Source organism: Lathyrus oleraceus, chromosome 4 (assembly GCF_024323335.1).
Source record: "Lathyrus oleraceus cultivar Zhongwan6 chromosome 4, CAAS_Psat_ZW6_1.0, whole genome shotgun sequence".
Lineage (NCBI taxonomy): Eukaryota > Viridiplantae > Streptophyta > Magnoliopsida > Fabales > Fabaceae > Lathyrus > Lathyrus oleraceus.
The window spans coordinates 98,869,969-98,880,859 of record NC_066582.1 but is presented as its reverse complement, the minus strand read 5'-3'; positions in this window follow the sequence as shown (position 1 = coordinate 98,880,859).

Below are 10,891 nucleotides of genomic sequence, written 5' to 3'. Positions count from 1 at the left end.
GAATTTATCACTTTTTGCTGATTTTGTTGTTCTAAATTGTCAAAGGAACCGTGGTAGACACCAGCATTTGTCACCCTAGGGAATTTGATTTTTACCTTAACAGCCATGCAGGAATTCAGGTAATATTAGCTATGTCATTTAACTTTATGCCATTGTTTACTATTTGTTGCTCAATCGCCTTTTGACAGTTCTGTGTTATTTGCATTTGGACGTGTTCTTTTTGCAGGGGACTAGTCGACCAACGCATTATCATGTGCTGTATGATGAAAATAAATTCACTGCAGACCAGCTACAGAGTTTGACCAATAACTTGTGCTACACGTAATGATATGATTTGCTTTTTAAATCTTAATTAATGTTTTCTAAACTTGTACTGTTTTCATTTAATTTTAGAAGCCTTCTGATACTATTTTTTTCCATTCAGTTATGCGAGGTGTACTCGATCTGTCTCAATAGGTTTGTTACTCGATTCCCTTTGCTTGTTTTTGTTTTGGGCTATACAAAACTTTAGTTTAACAAAAATGTTATCTTGTATGCAGTTCCTCCTGCCTATTATGCACACTTGCTAGCTTTCCGCGCTAGATACTACATAAGTGAAGTTGAAAATTCTGATTCTGGTTCTGCAAGTGGAAATATGAGTGCCACCAACTTTGTGTCGACTCTGCCATCTATCTTGGAAAACGTCAAAGAAGTAATGTTTTACTGTTGATCTTGATTTGTCGTACAAGCTTCGAGGATAGATTTGGGAGTTAGGATATTCACCATGCCTTTTTTGGATATACTACTTATGCTGCCATCTGTTTTTTGGTTGAGCCTTATTTTGTATGGATGTGCCATAGAACTACTAGACAGCTTTTGGATATACAGAACATGTTTGCCACCATGGTGGATGGGCATTATTTTGTTTAGTATTGGTTAGAACTACTAGACAGCTTTTGGATACAGTGGTTACTGGATGTTGGTTGCTATGGATCTTTCGAGACTAATAGTGTATTATCTCGATTCGTTATCGGGTGATTGGAGTAAATATCCGAGTATGAAGAAGACGGTTGACGCGTAAGTGAAATTCCCCTAAATATTCGTGTGTATTTGTATATTTAATTATGTCTGTCAGATTGATCTCAATATACGTTTTTATTTTGTTAGGGCAATAATAAAATTTATTGAATAATAACTTAGGGTTTATTTTAATATTATCGGATATTTCATCTAATTTGTTACTAAATCATGAATATGTTTTATTCTCTTAATTGTAGTACTTTGAGGAATACAAATCTTACTCAAGAGCTCATTTGGATGAAATGAAGGATGAATTGTGTCAATTCATTGTTGATCAAAGAATCATATAGCTAGGTTGTATATTGTTGTACATATATGTATGGAATGTTGTTGTTGTATGTTGTTGTTGTATATATATGTTGTATATTGTTGTTGTACTTTTACTAAATCATGAATATGTTGTTGTATATTGTTGATCAAAGAATCATATATTAATGTTGTATATATGGAGGATTAATGTTGTATATAAATGGATTCATGTTGTATATATCAATGGATTAATGGTGTATAACATTGGATTAAAGGATGAAATCAATATGAATTTTACACTTTTGCAGCATGCGAACAGGTTACCAATTAAATATCCACTGTTTTTCAAACAATTTTTTTTAAAATAACTAACACTTTAGAGGGCGCTTTTTCCAGAAAGCGCCCTCTAAACACTTTACATTGACAACTTTAGAGGGCGCTTTTTCCTGAAAGCGCTCTCTAAACACTTTACATTGACAACTTTAGAGGGCGCTTTTTCCTGAAAGCGCCCTCTAAACACTTTACATTGACAACTTTAGAGGGCGCTTTTTCCAGAAAGCGCCCTCTAAGGTGTCCCTTTATGGACCACTCCAGAGGGCGCTTTTTTCTGAAAGCGCACTATAATGTGGCCACTTTAGACAGCGCTTTCTCCAGGAAAACAAAGCGTTGTCTTTACCTATGCCAACGCCACTTTAGAGGGCGCTTAAAAACGCTGTTATAGGCCAAAATAAGCGCCCTCTTTTCCCTTATTTGGCGTAGTGAAATCAGTAAGAGGTTATCATCTTGGCAACATAAATTTTTAAACAAGGCTCGTCGTTTGACTCTGGTTATGTCTGTTCTAAACTCAATCCCAAATTATTATATGCAAGTGGCTTGGTTACCTCACCCAACTTGTGATTTTATTTATAGGATGACTAGGAAATTTTTATGGAAAAATAGTCCAAACTCTGGTCTGCATCTCGTTGGCTGGAATAAAATCACTAAGCCCAAAAAGTTGTGTGGTCTTGGGATCTGGAAAGCAAGAGAGGCCAATACCTCTATGTTGGATAAACTGGTTTGGGATCTCCACCGAGATTGTGATTTCCTATGGGTCCAAGTTTTAAAGCATAAGTACATATGTGAGGAAACATTGCTTAATATGAAAAAGAAATTAAGATCAGTTACTTGGAATGCAATTATGAAAGCTCTCTCGGCTCTTAAAGATAGATTTGAATTTAGATTGGAGGATGAGAACTCCTCTTTCTGGTTTTCCAATTGGTTTGAGGTAGGGAAATTAGCGAAGCAAGTTCTCACTACTACAAAAAACACATGTTTCCTCGGATGTGAAAGGGATTTTACCACTCGATTTCTGATTAACCAAAGGGATAGTTGAAATGGTCATTGGCTTGATCTCCAACAACACCATTTTATACTTTCAAAACTAGTGCCACATACCTTTCGGTTTATGACCAAAACCGAGGGGGAACATATTAAAAAAAAAACAAATACATTGTTTACACAGAATGCTAAATTAAATTGTTTAAAAATTATATTGTTTACACAAAATATTATATTGTTTAAACATAATATTAAAGTAAAAATATATAACAAATTTTGAATCTAGTTCATCGTTATCATTGTCAATGAAGATAAAATATTGCATCTTGGGGAAGATCAAATGTTGGATCTTTGTTTCATTGAAACTCGCGGAAGATCAAATGTTGAATATTTCATCCATTTATTTCTGATATAAAATAAAAAAGGGTTAGATAAATAAAATAAATATTGAGTTATATGATTATTTAAGAATAGAAACCTTTAATCCAAATATTTTTTTGCTCTTACAATCCATCATAGAGAACAATGTTTTAATATTTTTGATATAAAATAAATAAGTTTCAATATTTTCATTACAAATGCTTTAATGATAAGTTTTTGATATTTAGATTGCTTTTATAATGTGGCATGACCCTTCTCAATGAATGCCTTTTAGGTTTCACGTGGATCACTAATGACATTATCTTGAACGTTGATATTACTAAATGGATGACAAAAATTTGTTTAAGGACTGCAAAGAAACTCAATAAACATTCTTATTTTTCCATTCGATTATGATTTAAACTGAGATAAAAGTTTTTCTTTTTAAATAAAAAATACATTAATTTTGGTACTTTTAACCTTGATTTTTAAAATAATCGAGATAATATATAACTTTTATTGCCACAAAAAATGATGAATGAAAAAAAATTGAAGTAACATGTATTATTTTATTTTTCAATTTTTTACCATTCACACTAGTGCAAAAATAAGAATAAAATTTGCAAATTTACACCCGTTTTCTTAAAATTGGGTGTAAAAAATAAATGCAGTGGTAGTATTGTAAATAACATCTTATTTAAGTTTTACCGTGTATCAATAGACACCTTAATTTTGAAAAATGGATGTAAAATTGAAAGAATATTTATCATCAAAGCTATATTACTCCCGTTATACTAAAAAATGATGTAAATTTTGAAAGTGTCTGACAAAATTATTTTTACTATTTTCGTTTGTTTAATGGAAATTTTGTAAATAAAATATCAATATAAATTTTAACATATAAATATATATAAAAAGTTGGTAAAAATAAATTTTTAAAAAATTATCAAATATATATTGAGCAAATTAAAAAAAAACATCAAATTTATATTTCTCTTATTTTAACTTAAATCAGATATAAATTTAAAAATCACCAATTTCTTTATGTGTTGCAATATGATTAAAAAAAAATCGCAATATTGTCAACGAAGAAATCAATATATATATATATATATATATCTTTGATTAACAACATTGGAAAATTATTCCATTAAACATAGACGTGAACAACAAAAGAATAACAACAACCCCATTATGTGAGGTAGATTGGAAGAACAAAAAATGATTTGTTAACAGTTTGTGTAAGAAGAACAACAACACTTAACCCAAAACTTTTTTCTATCTCGCAATTCATCCGACAAAATGATGTTTAAGAGTCTGGAGTGGCTGAATTTGTGATTTAGATTAGGATAAAACTTAGTGAAGAAATCTTTTTATAGTAAAATCTGAGTATCATACCTCTCGGTTATTTGAGAAACCGAGGGAATAAAATACTTAATAATAAAATAAAATCTTAAACAATAAGAAAGGCGTCACTTTTAAAGAAAAAAACAAAAATTGCAATTGGTAGGACTTGAAGCATGTACCATGAATTAGTTTACTCCTCGATTGTATTCTTAAATCGAGGGAATAAATGATAATATTTTGAAAAAAGTTAACATAACACGTCTTGAAATTTTACCTTGATTTTTATTGGATGAGGTGAAAACTTTGTTATAAAATGTAATATTTATACTAGTGTCTCTATGTGGATATCCACGATCTGGAAATGCAAGTGAATGAAGTTTACTTGGATGGAAATTGGAACTTTAATTCATTATATACTAATATTTCTCCAATTATTTGTGGCCGAGATCTAACTTGGAAAGGAAATTTATATGTTATCTATACTGCTCGAGATGGTTATAACTGACTTAACAAACTTGAATTTGATTAGAATACCACAGATAATAACTCTTAGAATATGGCGTTGCATATTCTTACTCATGAGAAAGTGAAATTCTTCATTTGGACAGATTTACATAAGTCCATTCCTACGAGATCAATATTGTGTCATCGTGGTATGCTCTAGACGAATCTTTGTCCTAAATGCAATCAAGATGTTGAGACGACTCTACATTGTCTGAGAGACTGAGAATTTGCTACTCGCTTTTTAAAATCTATTGGCTTCATGACCCATTATTCTTCCAAGGGGGTAGTTTATATGATTGGATTAAACATGACATCGATTGTGGCTCTACGTTTTTGGTTATTTGCTGGTGGTTGTTGTTGAATTGTAATTTCTTATGTCGAAGCAGGTTGCTCGACAAAAGCAAGGAAGTGTCGAATCACCTAGTGTGTTAAGTTGTGTTAGTGCCGAAGTGTCGAAGCATGTTACTTCATACAGGATTTCGACTAGGCCTATTTTTAATAGTGTTAACTATTTTGTGCTTTTATAGTTTTGAACTTTGACTTGGGGTCCAAGTTAACCTAAATCTATAAATAGAGGGAGTAATCCTTATTCTTGTAATGAAGTGAATAGATCATTCATAACATTATAATTCACAGTATTTTTGCAGTTGCAAAGTGAATAAGAAGTTTTCCACAATTTGTGGGCAGAGAGAAACTCTGCAGAATTTAATTCTTCTTTTCCTTCATCGTTCTTTATTTTACTTTCTTTCTTAATTATTCTTCTCTTTTTTCATTGTTATTGTGTGGATGATAACAATCTTGTTCATCGAGATTGATTGAAATTCTCCATAGGTTGTGGTGGATTTCCAACAGTTGTGGTACGCTAGGAACAAACAATGTCTTATGAATGAAGTGATATATTTCTATACTTTAAAACTCATCATAGTGAATTATGCTAATCTGTTAGCAAAATGTTTTCTCAAGCATCACTACGCCAAATAAGGGAAAAGAGGGCGCTTATTTTGGCCTATAACAGCGCTTTTAAGCGCCCTCTAAAGTGGCGCTGGCATAGGTAAAGACAACGCTTTGTTTTCCTGGAGAAAGCGCTCTCTAAAGTGGCCCTTTAAGGGCCACATTATAGTGCGCTTTCAGAAAAAAACGCCCTCTGGAGTGGTCCATAAAGGGCCACCTTAGAGGGCGCTTTATGGACAAAGCGCCCTCTAAAGTTGTCAATGTAAAGTGTTTAGAGGGCGCTTCCTACAGAAAGCGCCCTCTAAAGTGTTAGTTATTTTAAAAAAATTTGTTTGAAAAACAGTGGGTATTTAATTGGGAACCTGTTCGCATGCTGCAAAAGTGTAAAATTCATATTGATTTCATCCTTTAATCCAATGTTATACACCATTAATCCATTGATATATACAACATGAACCCATTTATATACAACATTAATCCTCCATATATACAACATTAATATATTGATATTCATGCATGTACAACAACATTCCATACATATATGTACAACAACTACAACCTATATGATTCTATGATCAATAATGAATTGACACAATTCATCCTTCATTTCATCCAAATGAGCTCTTGAGTATGATTTGTATTCGTCAAAGTACTACAATTAAGAGAATAAAACATATTCATGATTTAGTAACAAATTAGATGAAATATCCGATAATATTAAAATAAACCCTAAGTTATTATTCCATACCATTTTTGGGATGTCTATACGATTCAACGCAATGATATCTCTCATAAATCTCAATACAAAATATCCGCAATCGATCGAATTGTTTTGCTGAGGACACTACACAGAAAAACAAATAATATATATATAATATATATATATATATATATATATATTAATATATATATATATATATATATATATATATATTATATATAGTTAATTTCTTACAAACACTATTATAAGCAAAAAACAAACACTATTATAAGCAAAAATAAGAAACTTAATATATACCTGAACTCTGACCCAGGTAATGTCCTTCCTATTACGATAATTCTTTTTCAATCTAAATTTTAGTATTGCCCTAACAAAATAAAAACGTATATTGAGATCAATCTGACAGACATAATTAAATATACAAATACACACGAATATTTAGGGGAATTTCACTTACTTGTCAACCGTCTTCTTCATACTCGGATATTTACTCCAATCATTCGGTATCGAATCAAGATAATACACCATTAGTCTCGAAAGATCCATAGCAACCAACACCCAGTGACCATTGTAAAATAAAACAAAATCGTTGCGTATATAATTCAATGGGTATATATATTTGTACCTCTTTTTGAGATGCAACCGACTCGATGCGTCTTGAAATCCCTTTACCAGCTTTATGTGTGGGTCTTGTAGGAGTCTAACATTACCATGTAATAAGGATTGATTAAATATCATAATTGTAGCTGAATTAAAATGTGAATACTAAATATTCATAATCATTTAGAACATATATACCTCGGCATCTGGGAAAATTAGATCTGACGGCCATCCAACAAAGGATCTGACTGCATCTCGCATCAACGTTGTCTCTGAAACAACGTCAGGTAATGGTAGAAGCGCATCCGTATCTAATACAAGGTCAACCGAAACTTTCATATATCCCACCGGGAGGGGATTATGGTGAAGTAATTCACCCGAAGTGTTGTGCACTTTTCCCTTGCCAACTATGCGATAAGTTGGTGAGGATAGATACAGCTGACAAGGTGTAATGCCCTAAACCAATAATAAATATGTTATTGTTAACGTGTATATGTGTCAAGTAAAAAAGTGCTATTTTAATTTCATAATAACATATATAATTACCTCGGGAAATTTCGGTTGACAATTGATACTAGCTCGGTCACTAGTATCTTTTGCCTCGGAACCGCGCCTTTCCTCTCTATACATTGCATTCTCCTTTTGCAGTTCGAGTACTTATGCCCTTAACTCCGCCAAGGTCTCCATCACCTCTTTGTTGGTAGGATTTTTTGTTTTTGGTTTTTTATAAAATGACGACGGAGTCACACCAAAACCCTTACCCCTCACACGACCGGAATACTCAGGAACATTTAGTACTCGACTAAGTAGGCTCATGCATTCCTGGACCTCGGTTGAAGGTAAGGTTTGGGATAAAGTCTCCTGAAATATTATTAGAGGAGATTAAAAATGAATTATATGTCTAACAAATTTTTTGATATAATTAAAGAAATAATGTTATATATACTTACACATTCGTCATAAACATTTTGAACCGCTTCAACGACAGCCCCATCCTTCCCAACCCGAGCAGCCTTCCACAATACGTGCTCCGGAAGAGATGTTGCGTCACTTTTCTCCTCGGCTAGCTACACATTGAATCAGATTATAAGATCATCAATTATAACATATTGTGACAATGTATAAGCTCATAGCATTTGAATATACTCACAATTCTTTGTTGTAACCGTGCATATCCCGTACGCCCTTTTTTGTACGGATACGCGGGTTTTGATGCCCTTTTCCGATTTTTGTCGCTTACTTCCTGGATAAAAAAGTTTAAGGCATATCAGAACCAAGTAACTTAACAATTGTATAATACCATAATTAATAGACATTACATGGAATTTTTCGTTTCTTCGTTTGGCGACAAAGTTATCCCATTCTTCGGCTGAAATAATCTCCGCATACTTCATTGGCCGTTCTGCTTCAACAAATTTTCCTTCCTCATCCTTGAGAAATTTGTTGGACAAAAAGGATCGAAATCCTCGGAGTCTTTTTCCGGCCAATTGAATACAATATTTTTGCCGGCTTTCATCGATGTGAAAGGATCTCTAAAAAACATACACATGGAGTGTGTTATTATAAGTAATATTATAACAATATATGGTCAACAAATAGTCAACAAAAAAACATATAACAATATATGGTAAATACCTGTATCTCGGACCATATTTTTTCTTTGCCAACCTTCAATTCCGGACTTCTCCAATTATCACATGTAATCGGAATATGTTGTCGAACAAGGAAACCAATGTAACTTGCCAACATTGAACCGTTAGGCTCAATTAGTTGGTCTTCAGCACTCCAACGTACTTCGAATTTTTCACCATTGTCTCTTGCACGAATGATTGACTTCATAACAGTCAATCCTCGTTTGATTTCATTTTCAACATTGTTACGTGATCCACTCGCGTCATGGGTATCGTCTTGGTTACTAGCCATTTTATCTGTAATATAGAAATGATTCAATAAGACCCAAGTAAGACAATGACCATATTCGTGAAGCTACACAAAAAACACATTCATATACCTTCCATTTCTCTCATGTTACAACAATCTAAACTCTCTCTTTTTTTCATCATTATTGAATACAAACTCACACACACCTACTGCATACAAAAGACCAATGCAAACTTATGGTGTTTGGAACATGAACAAACTTGCATCCATAATCATCAAACTTCCAAGCACAAGCTCAAACACACTCCAAATGACATCAGTTTTCAATCAGAAATAAAAAACCTTACATAACCATACAACATACAACATTCAGTGATCAAAACCATACACAAAAAAATAAAAAAAATGATTTTCAACAAGGTGCTCATGAACACCATATAGTGCTCGTTTGCCCTAAACAACATTAATCAACATAATGCACAAAATGTAAAACTCAGTTTAGAAAATGCCCTAATCAAACACTTGAAAATACAAACTATTGAGAGAAATACCTTCAAGGTGACGGTAACGATGGAGAAGAAAGTGAACAGCGACGGTGGACGCAGATAACTCAGTGAACGTGAACGCAGCAGCAGAAAAAGGCGACGGCGACGACGACGGTGAGAGAGGGAGAACGAACGGAGGACGAGAGTAATCGCAGTAGAGAGTAATCGCAGTAGAGAGAAAATCCAGTTATGTTTACGAAATAGCATATAGCGAGGGAAAATAAAGAGACATGCAGTATATGTTATAATTTTAATGTTTACTAAAGGGGACCTTAGAGGGCGCTTGTGTAAAAAAAACGCCCTCTAAAGGGGGCCTAAGAGGGCGCTTCTAAAAGTGCTCTCTAAGGCTTTCCAAAAACGCCTTATAAACTGGAAATGTACATGGACTTAGAGAGTGCTTTTTTAAAAGCGCCCTCTAAGGGTACCCTTAGAGGGCGCTTTCATTAACGCGCCTTCTATTGGTGTCCCTCCATTTCCTCATTATTTTGAGTAAATGCAGTATATGTTATAATTTTAATGTTTACTAAAGGGGACCTTAGAGGGCGCTTGTGTAAAAAAAGCGCCCTCTAAAGGGGGCCTAAGAGGACGCTTCTAAAAGCGCTCTCTAAGGCTTTCCAAAAGCGCCTTATAAACTGGAAATGTACATGGACTTAGAGAGCGCTTTTTTAAAAGCGCCCTCTAAGGGTACCCTTAGAGGGCGCTTTCATAAACGCGCCCTCTATTGGTGTCCCTCCATTTCCTCATTATTTTTTCGCTTCACTTTAGAGGGCGCTTTGTTACAAAAGCGCCCTCTAAAGTGCGCTGTCTATTCCAGTTGTTCGCTCCTTATTTTTTCTCTTCACTTTAGAGTGCGCTTTTGTAATAAAGCGCCCTCTAAGGTGCGCTGTCTATTCCAGTTTTTGGCGTAGTGCATAATATGTCTCATCCAACAAGAACGATCATGTAGAATGCACACAAATATAATAATATGATTTTGAATATTAAAGATATTAGCCTCGATAATCTCGACATCTCGGGTTTTGGTGGATTGACTCGACATGCTGTTGATGTTTGGTTTCACGATTTTGCAGGTAATATTGGTTATTCAAACATCCTTCATGCTGACCTGATGACGTTATATCATGGTTTTGTATGACATGGAAACTTGACATCAAATACTTGATGTGTTATTCCGACTCCAACTCTAGTATCAAGTTTATGTCAGAGTCTTTTAATGTTTAACATCACTATGCAACAATTATTCACAATATCAAAGAGGTTCTCTCTAGGAAATGACGAGTTCAAATATTTCATATTCATAAGGAGTAGAATGTTTGTGCTAACTACCTAGTAAAATATAGAACTAATAATGATGCTG